The sequence below is a fragment of the Macrotis lagotis genome, chromosome 3, assembly GCF_037893015.1.
Source record: "Macrotis lagotis isolate mMagLag1 chromosome 3, bilby.v1.9.chrom.fasta, whole genome shotgun sequence".
In the NCBI taxonomy this organism is placed as follows: domain Eukaryota; kingdom Metazoa; phylum Chordata; class Mammalia; order Peramelemorphia; family Peramelidae; genus Macrotis; species Macrotis lagotis.
This window is the reverse complement of record NC_133660.1, coordinates 255,469,208-255,480,249: the sequence shown is the minus strand read 5'-3', so window position 1 is coordinate 255,480,249 and position 11,042 is coordinate 255,469,208. Positions and strand designations below refer to the sequence as shown.

The 11,042-nt window shown below is 36.7% G+C and overlaps 1 long non-coding RNA gene across 1 annotated transcript in view; it reads right to left on the bottom strand.

Annotated features, from left to right (window-relative positions):
• The window catches only part of LOC141518422 (uncharacterized), a 61,076-nt gene that overhangs the window by 12,795 nt on the left and 37,239 nt on the right, over positions 1-11,042 (bottom strand). The window contains exon 2 of the long non-coding RNA XR_012477193.1: positions 523-633. This is a non-coding gene — a long non-coding RNA (uncharacterized LOC141518422). The remainder of the gene's footprint in view (positions 1-522; positions 634-11,042) is intronic.

Here is an 11,042-nt window from a genome sequence, read left to right as displayed (position 1 = left end):
ATTTTGCTCAATGGCCAGCACTTTGGATTATTAATTCAGTGCTGGGGGGTGGGGATTGTTACCTAGGATTCTGATTTTCCTATTGCATATTAACAAGAACTTATAGTGTACAAAGCAAACATGATTTTTTTGGTGGGGGGGGGGGTTTGTTAAGTTCCATGTTTATAGCACTGTGGACAAAAATGCCAAAGCGGCATTTTCTTATCTCTTCCTGTTACATTAGAAAAGTTCATGCCCTGCTCTTAGCATTTTCCAACACAGCTGTAGAGTAGTTTAAAGCCTATTTTTTAAATAAGTGATGCTCAATTTGTCTTTGATGATCCGAATGATTCAGGTGAGATGGGAGCACGGTCGGGCCCTGATTTGCATAAAAATTAATCACAGAAAAATGTAAATTGATAAAATTTTGCCTGGCTTTTTCCCCCTATTTGAGAACCCATGGATGGCTCCCAGAAGCAATCATCTCAGTATGGGGCCGCATTGGAAGCTGTACAAATGATCACATTTGTGTTGAATACTCACTCATTTAAATGTCAGCGCTGATGGGGCGGTACATCAGTAGGAAAAATGAAAAATAAATACGCAGCAGCTGAAGACCATCAAATCGGTGGGCACTGCGTCGAGATCTATGATCTAATGTGAAAAAATTGCGGATTAATTATCCTTTTTTCAAAATGGTAATTGTTTTAGTATCACACCAGAAAAAAATCTGCAATCTATTTGGAATCAAACAAAAACCAGTAATGTTAAATACGTCATTACATCATTGTGTTTATTAGAAGCCTGCAATTAATTCCTAAGGCTCCTTTGGTCTTCTGAGCTGTAGAAAATGAAACAAAAGAATGTTGCTATTAATTTTCAAAGAACTCTTCAGCTTTCAAATCAATCTGACTTGTATCAAACCAGAAAAAAAAATGTTATGAAACTGGGTGGTTATTGTACATTAACTTAATTTCATTGTGATTCTGCTCCCAAATCCAGGAAGCATTTTCTTTGTAATGGCCAAGTTCAAGGCTAATATTGTTCCGCAAAATAGGCTCATAGTCTACCTTTTCCTGGGGTGGGTGGGGGGGGGCTGAATTGTTGCCTTAACAAAGGAGACAAAGAGAAATAACAACCTTAATTTTGGTAAAAGAAAGAATAGCCATTTGTCCAAAATAAAGTAAGAGCTACTTTTGACTGCTTTCTTGAAACCCCATTGAAATAGATTAATTTTTCCCATCTCATTTTGAAACTCTGAGCATGTAATTTAAAGTCTTTATTATATCTCTTCAGGAAAAAAGCCGAAAAATAATGAAATTTTCATCTCTGAAAAACAGGTACAAACAATGTTGTATTGACTTCAAAATGATACATAAGAAATGTTTCTTTGATATTGATTATCATTTGTATTTATTGCCTTACTTATTTCCATGAAATTTTGTTTGATCCTGTTATTTGAGTTACTTCAGTGGGTTGTTACCAAGGCTTAGCATTCAGCATATTAGTATAGGTTCGGGATTATGTTCTTTCTAATTTTTTTAGAATTTGAAGATATATCAAATTAAAAAAAAAACCTTGTTTTTGCCATCTTGGTTTAGCTATTGATCCCAAATCTTCCTCAGAATATCCTGTATAAATAAATATCATATTTACCAGAATCAGCTTTGGTAACAATAGAACAATACATTAAAGGGATCAAAATTAATGTTTGTAATAATTCTCAGCAGTGACTTTGAATAATAACCCACATGTCATTTGGACAATGGGTTGATTAAGCTACCCAAATGGATAGTCACAATGAATATTTCTGAGATATGGGATCCTTGAAATATTGAGGACAATACAAGCATTGCCTTCTTTCTATTGTGAGACCTGCTACTTGCTGAGTAAGATCAAAGTCATAATTGAATGCCAATCCATGGTCTCTGGTCGGCAAATCATTGTATTATATGAACTCCAAAAAGGAATAAAACAAATCATGTGTTGGAGGAATGGGACAAGAAGTCAGCAAATCCATTCAAGACAGTGTCTTGTAAGAGTAGGGCAGGAAATCTGCTAAGGCCAAGAGACTGTTGTTGGTTCATTGGCCATGTCATGAGTTTTCCACTTTTAAAGAAAAATCAGCCCCTTTTTTGTCTCAACTTTTGTCATAAGCCTAAGAAAGGAAGCTATGGTTGATGCTTTCTTTGAATTTGGGACTTGCTACCTTTCCATGTAACCAAATTACTTGACTTGTTCTAGGAGAAAATTCTTCTCTCACATGAAAGTTTTATTGTGTAATTTTTGGGTGACAAGGTAGATATCTTTAGCTTCTTTTCCTCCCACCCTTCTCCAAGGGAGACTTTATTGCCTGTCAGGATGGGAATTTTGAGCCTGTCAGGATCAGAAACTTGATCACTCTGCTCTCCTCAGGAAAAGAGACTACTTAAGCAAGAATTATGTCTCTTATCTCTTAAATGTTTATTATTAGTCTAGGCAGGCATGTTCAATCTGCACATTTGTTATTGTGCTCTTTGGTGGTATGGGTTGCATTGTGGTCAAAATTGAATTCTGAATGGACTCCTGATGGTGATGGAGCCCAAAAGAACTAAAAGAATATCTCTGGAAGGATGTAAGATTCTTAAGATTCACGGGAAACTTCACTGTTCATTAATTGAGGAAAAGAACTCTAAGTTTTATATTTAGGACTTCCCACCAAATACTGGTCCCACAATGAACACATAGAGGAAGTATTAAAGAATATCTTTATTTGAGACTAGAACAACATAAAAATCAGAGAAAGGAGAATATAAATGAGACAATATAGAGTCACTCCCATTGGGAGTGAGGCAACTCAACACAACCAATAAGGGGGTTCTAGATCTCACCCAAGGGTAAATTTCCCAAAGTCTCTAAGGATAGCAAGAGCATGATGGGGACACTCTCTGCTCTTGTCATGCAAGCTTCTTCCCAGAGTCTTATTCTTCCTTTGGTAACCTGAATAAGAGCTGGCATCATCTCTCTCAAATCTAGAAACCAGAAGAGGCCAAAGCAACTGCAGATAAAGACTCAAGAGACTACAGAGATTGAAAAGCTTGAAGAAACCAAACTTCTCTCTCCAACCTACTCCATTTTGCCCCTTATGATGATGTAGGGCATTGAACTCCACTAGTGAGAAGAAAGAGTCCCATGCCAATGGACTCTGGTATTCAGATTGTAGTTTTAAAATATGTAGTCAGTATGTACTGAGCCTTTCATATATATATATATTTGATTTGGAATTGTTATAAAAGAGATTACTTTTATTTATAACAAAGCTGGCAACTGTAGAGAATTAGATTTCTTCAGAAATTTCACAGTGGCAGTTTCTCAAGGGAAAAATTCTCATACCAGAAAACTTATTCACAAAACGATGATTGTAAAAATGGATTTTCCAGAAATTATAACTTGATTTTGTTAGCATGAGAGCTCTCTCTACCATCATGAGTTAAAATCCACCTATAATTTTGTTGTAGAGAATTAACTGAGGCTTAGAGAATTTGTGACATCTAGATGGTACAGGACAAATAATACTTGTTTTACATCTAAGGAAAATTAGAGTTTTAAGCCTACCTCATTCACTTACTAGCTGTGTGACCATAGGCACTCACTTAACTTTCCTCTACCTTAATTTCCTCATCTGTAAAATTAAGAAACAATAGTAACTACCTCATAGGGTCAAAACATAAATGGGTTAATATATATAAAGTACTTTGGAAACCTGAAAATACTATCTATATTATCACCAATGTTAATAGAATATCATATAATGAGCTATAGAATATCTTATGTATCATAGAATATCTTATATAATAAGGCTAATGATGTATAATTTTATGTATATATATGTATATATATATATATATATACATACATATTATATTACTATTATTGCTTTGTCCAAGGTCATATACCTTGTAATTCTGAGGTGAATTTTGAGTTTTCCTGAGTCTGAGTTCAGTATTGGATCAACTGTCGCAGAACTTCTCCTAATAACAGTAATGCCTCCCTTTTAGACAGAGCCAGCTGGGTGAAGTGGGAAGAACAGTGATTCATGAATCAAGCCGGAATTCAAATCCAAGTTTTTCGACTCAAAACCTGCATTAACCTTTGTCAAGTTAATTCACCTCCATGGATTCAGTTTCTCCATTTGTTAGATGATAGATTGGACCAGATGATGTCTTTTTTCCTTCTAGCTCTAAATCTATCATTCCTCTGGGCTTCCTTACAGAATTAGATGCTTTCCTAGGTTGTCATTTGGCTAATTGAATATTATCCTAGATGCCTTTCTGTATTTTGAAACAGACCCTTGAAAAATTACAGTTGAGTTGGTTGTTTTTTTGAAAAACCATACTTAAAACAATATTGTACTTCATAAAAACATATATTTACAGCTAGAGATTTTAGAACCAGAGTTCAGTTTTATAGTTCAGGAAACTGAGGCTCAGGTAATTCATTTACCCATAGTAAGACAGTTACTAATAAGAGTTCAAGACTATAAGATGTAGAAGGTGTCATCCTACATTGCAGAGTGGCATCTTTGGTTCTGAATTCCACTGCCTTTACTTATTGTGGATCCCAGATAATCTTTTGGGAAATAGTACTTTCCAAAGGCTATTGCCCAGTACTTCCTTAACAGAGATTTGCTTTGAACAAAGCTTTTGACTGAATCAGAACATGTTGGAACTGAAAAAGAATGGTTATATGGTTATATTTATTTTTCCACTAAATGGAAAGTTTAATTTCTTCTTTTAATTTTTTTAATTTACTTTTTTTTCAACCACATGCAAAGTTAGTTTTGAACTTCACTTTTGGTAGGATTTTGAGTTCCACATTTTTCTTCCTCCCACTCTTCTTTCCCCCCTTCACCTTGGCAGCAGATAATCTGATAGAGGTCATACATGTATGTTAAATATATTTTAATATTAGTCATGTTGTGAAAGAACAATCAGAATAAAAAGGAAAAACGAGAGGGGAAAACCATAAAACATAAAAATTGAAAATATTATTCTTTGTTCTACAATCAGACTCTCCATAGTTCTCTCTGGGGATGTGAATTGTATTTAACATCACAAATCTTTTAGAATTATACTGCTGAAAAAAAAGTTTATCATAATTGTTCATCATACAATGTTACTATTAATATGCAGTGTTCTCCTCATTCTGTTCACTTCACTCAGAATCAATTCACATAAATTTTTCCAGGTTTTTTTGAAGTCAGTTCAGCTGCTTATGATTTCTTACAGAATAATAATATTCCATTACATTCACATACCAAAATTTGTTTGGCCATTCTCCTATTGATGGACAGTTCCTCAATTTCCAATTCTTTGCCACTCCAAAAAGAGCTGTTTTAATATTTTAGTACATGTGGGCCTTTTTCCCTTTTTAATGCTCACTTTTGGATATTGACGTTGTGGTGATGTTGCTAGATCAAAGGGTATGAAGAGTTTTTATTGCCCTTTGAGTATAGTTCCAAATTGCTCTCCAGAATGGTTAGATCAGTTTATAACTCTTCCAACAATGTATTAGTATCTAAGTTTTCCCCCATCCCCTCCAATACTGTTTTCACACTAATAGGTGTGAGGTGGTACTCAGAGTTGTTTTAATTTGCATTTCTCTAATTGATATTTAGAGCATTTTTATATGAATATGGATAGCTTTAATTTCTTCATCTGAAAACTGCTTGTTCATATCCTTTGACCATTATCAAGAGTGTTTTTTTATGCTGAAATGAATTGAATGTAAAGCCCACTTCATACAACCTCATTCTGCAGATGAGGGGGCTCAGGCCCAAGCGGTTGGGGTGACTTCCCAGAACTATGTGTGTTATATACATCCAATGCATCTCATTGCTGTGTGTACTTGAGGTTTCTCACCTTTTAAAAATACTCCTTAGCAGTCATCATCCAGCTGCCGTTCTACCAGTTCCAGGAAACCAACAGTTCATTCCTTTTTGAGAGAAAAAATTCTTTTTTGACTTAAATTGGAAAATTATCTTCTTATAGCTTCATCCATGTATTTTCTCTTTGGAGTAGCAGGAAAAAGTAACACAGTCATAGTCTCAGAGTTGAGGCCATCTGGACCATCTCATAGTCCTACAACAAATCTGAAAAGAGGTCATTCAGCCTTTGATACCTATGTGTGTATAGATAAATCAGGTAACCTCAGGTTCTTCATCTCCAAATAGTTGATATTTGAATTCCTTAGTTGATAGTTGAACTCCTTAGTCTTTAAGGGTCCTCTCAGCTCTAAATCCAATGATTCCCATCCCCAGGTCATGCTTCTTATGATTTTCCCATTAATCATATCATTCCCCTCATTCTATCTATCCCTTCAAGGTCCTTCATAATTTCTGCTTCCCATCATGAAGCCATCCATGATAACTAAATAAGACTGTCTCTTTTGTGCCGGAGATCAGATCATATTCTCCTCGGAGGTTCTAGGTCTCTCTGAGTTAGGGTCTTTTTCTTCCAAGAATTATTTTTATGGATCCACCTTTCCTCTGACATTTCTTCATTCTCCTAAGACCCTGAGTTGGGGAGGGGCTGGTTCACAGGGGTTTGGGATCGCTAGAGGTTTTACTCACTGAGTGCAATTTCTCCAGCTGGCCAGTAGGAGGTGCTGGTTGTTTTCTCTGGAGTGTCTGTGACCTTGACTGAGGCCTTCTCCCTTAGCCTGGAGGGAGTGATGGAAACTGTTAAATACTTTTGTCTTCAATCAAAGGTGGGCTCTACCCTGGGGTGAAGTCATCCCTCTCCCTATTGTCAACTGAGTTGGTTCTTCTGCTCACACACCTGTGCCTGGGGCAGAAGTAAACTGTATTTGTGTTTGTTCTGGGAAGAGGCCTCAGCCACAATGGAGGCTTGGACTCCGAGTTCCTCAGACCTGAGGAGCCCAGGGATGGTGTCTGCAGCTCTCTTGCGGTGGAACTCTCTCCCCGGCTCTGTCGGCAAGCTCCAGAGGGTCAGCGCCAACACCAGTGCCTCTGCTCCCTGCTTGACCCAAACCCCTGCATTCTAGCCACACTGCTGATGCAGCAGGTCCAGTTCTCGGGCCCTCAGGCTCCTGGGGCTCCAATCCAGCCTCTAATCAGGCTGATCCGCAGCTGATCAGCCCTCTATGCCAGACTCACCCATGGCTGTGGAAGGCAAATCCTGAGGTAGATGTTCTTTCTCCTGGCTTTTCTTTCTGGGTTTTGTGGATTGGATTTCTAAGAGGTTTGTTTCATATCATAGATGGGGAAAGATCAGAAGACTTTAGAGCTGTGCCTGTCTTTTCTCCTCCATCTTGGCCAGAAGTCCTCTAAGTTTGTCTTTTTTGGACTATTCCTAGCCATTACTGCTTATCCCATACATTTTAGCACTTAATTATATTGAGTATATAACTTGTTACACAAGCTCTTTGGAGGGCTGAGGCCATCTCCTATTTCACTGGTATTTCCTACAATGCCTATCATGGCATTGACCAGATTTTGGGTGCTTATCAAGTGTCAGAGGAAATGAAGAGACTTAAACTGGATGCCAGAAAGAGTAATACACATCAATCAGCTTGTAGGACCTGGGCAACTTTTGAATCCAAACTTGGGGATTCCAGAAATAAGTCTTAAGTATATTGCCACCATAGGCAGCACTGCAAAAAAGACTGTACCAAAGTGCCTTCTGAATCATCGAAAATAGACGAAATTATTTTAGTATAATGTTATTTATTACACAATGGAAAAGCCCATACTAGGTTTCAGGTGATTATGGCATATTATCAGTTTTGCTTCTGACTGACAAACCTGCATGACCATGGTTTAAGTGAAATAAATTCTCTGAGCCTCATCTTACTCATCTGTAAAATGAAAATAATGAGTACCTATTTTACAGAATAGACAGATAGACAGACTAACATACAGCCAGGCAAGCAGGCAGGCAGGCAGACAGACAGACAAACAGTCAGACAGACAGACAGACAAATAGATAGATAGATAGATAGATAGATAGATAGATAGATAGATAGATAGATAGATAGTGTGGATAGATGGATGGATAGATGAATTAATGACTGGATAGATCAATGAGATAAATTATATATGCTCTGTAAACCTTGAAGCCTCAAATAAATGTCATTATTATTGTGTTAATGACACCAAAAATGATTTATAAGACGTCATTAAGGCACCTATCAGTAAAGTCAGTATTGGAAAAAGGGCTGGCGTCAGCGTCTGGAAGGCTTGAATCAAAGACTGTCCTCACATGCACTGTGTACTCAGTGCTAAGACTACAAATTTCAGGAAAGATATCTGCTGCATTGGTAGAGTTTCCTTATTTGGAAGTTCCCTGTACCATTGAAATCATTGGTCAAGTTTCTCTCCCTATTCCTTTATAAGAAAAGTTGGTGGACCAGTCATATTGTAAGATGGGCATCATGGGGGTGAAAAAGCTCAAATATTCACACCAGTGAGATGGAAGAGCCAATGAAATATTAAAGTAATTTGTACTGTTAAGTGTTTATTTTATGAAATTGCAGATATCTGAAAATGATTAATGTTATATGTTTATGATAGAGTATACCAATAATCCCTGCTTCTTGGGGAGTTGGGGCTGCTTGAGTTTGAGAGTTCTGCATTGTAGTATGTTACACCAATTAGATGTTTATATCAAGTACAGAACCAATATGGTAATCCCTAGGAACAGGGAGCCTTCAGATTGGAAGGGAAGGAAGGAAGGAAGGAAGGAAAGAAGAAAAAAATGGATGTTTCCCAGAGGCAGCTAATAATAATAGCTTGCACTTATATAGCATTCTTAAGGTTCACAAAGCATTTAAAAATATTTCATTTTATCCTAACAGGTGTTATTATTATTTCTACTTTACAGATAGGGAAACTGAGGCAGACAGAGGTTAAGTACCCAGAGTTACACAGATACTAAGTATTTGAAGCCATATTTGAATACATATTCTCATACATTCAGTTTTAATGATATATTTACTAAGTCACCTGGATAGGTATACTCAGTTAATCCAAACACCTCATTTGTCAGCTGTCTTTGATAAGCAGGAGTTTGCTCTAACACTCATACCTACTTTTGAATGCAGTTAAATTTGGTCTGACTTCAAAGTTTCCTATGACTTGCCTAGGAATCTTATGCCACAATTAGTTATTTTAAAAAGTTCAATATTGTATCAATATACTTTTAAGTATAATTTTTTCCTTTATTTCTAAATGAATTTTGAATAATGCTGGTGATTTCTGTTAAAATGATGGGCCTGAGGGGAAAAAATGGGATTTCTTAAAATGGCAAATAATGACTACCATATATAATCCTTTGGAAGTAAACAAAATTATTTTTTTCTCCCAACTCTGTGAAGTAATTGGCACAAGAATGATTAAGAGAAATTGTGATGTGTTTGAGCTCCCATGTTGTTTGTCTATGTCAAAGACAGAACTTTAACCCAGGACTTCTGGCTCTCGAGTTTAGGGTTCTTTCTCCTACAAATATTGTTGTCTTCCCATTTGGCCCCATAAGATGTTTCTTGAAAATTTGTAGTGACTTTTACCTGATTCTCTGAATTGTATTGAAGGGTTTAATGGGGGCAGCTAGGTGGTGCAGTGGATAAAGCATCGGCCCTGGAGTCAGAAGTAGCTGGGTTCAAATCCGGTCTCAAACACTTAATAATTACCTAGCTGTGTGGCCTTGGGCAAGCCACTTAACCACATTGCCTTGCAAACACCTTAAAAAAAATAAAGGGTTTAATGACTTGTAATGAGAAGAGATAGGAGAAGTGGATACCAAGGCCAAATCTTCCAGGGCTTGGAATACAACCAGAAATAAATCACTTTACCTCTCTGGTTCTCAGTTTTCTTCTCCACAAAATAAGGGGATTTCCAGAAAGGCTAATGATCATTGTTGGAAGGATTGTGGGAAATCTTGGATACTATTACACTGTTGGTGGAGCTGTGAACTCATCCAACCTTTCTGGAGAGAAATTTGGAACTACACCCAAAGGGCAACAAAAAAGTGCATACCCTTTGACCCAGCAATACCACTACTGGATCTATATCCTGAAGAGATGAAGAAAAAGGGTAAAAACATCACTTGTACAAAAATATTTATAGCAGCCCTGTTTGTGGTGGCAAAGAATTGGAAATCAAGTAAATGTCCTTCAATTGGGGAATGGCTTAGCAAACTGGGGTATATGTATGTCATGAAACACTATTGTTCTATTAGAAACCAGGAGGGATGGGAATTCTGGGAAGCCTGGAGGGATTTGCATGAACTGATGCTGAGTGAGATGAGCAGAACCAGAAAAACAGTGTACACCCTAACAGCAACATGGGAGTGATGATCAAACTTGAAGGACTTGCTCATTCCATCAGTGCAACAATTGGGAACAATTTTGGGCTGTCTGCAAAGGAGAGTGCCATCTGTATCCAGATAAGGAGCTGTGGAGTTTGAAGAAAGTACAAGGACTATCCCCTTTAATTTGGAAAAAAACAGATATCTTATTGTCTGATTTTGTTACCTCTGAAAATTCTGTTCTCCTTAAGGATATTATTTCTCTCTCATCACACCCAATTTGGATCAAGGTACAACATGAAAACAAAGTAAAGATTGACAGATTGCTTTCTGGGGGGGGGAGTAATATTGGAAGGAAAATTGTGAAACTCAAATAATATCTTTAATAAAAATAAATAAAAAACAAAACAAGGGGATTATATGAGATAAATTCTAAAGTCATTACAAATTCAATTAAATGACTTGTTTTCACAGAAACACAAAATTGCACAATGAAAACATAATAAGGGACTTTAGAGATTACCTATTCTACCTCATATATGAGTACCTACCTTCACACCCAAACACACACATATATGTGTATAATGTGCATACACACAAACATACATATATGTATATACACATATTTATGTATGTTTTGGTAGTTGTCCTTTGTGACTGAGGAGAGGACACACACACACATATATGATGACATTAATAAATATATGAGATGACAAATATATATAATGACATGAATGCTATATATTATATATTAGATGA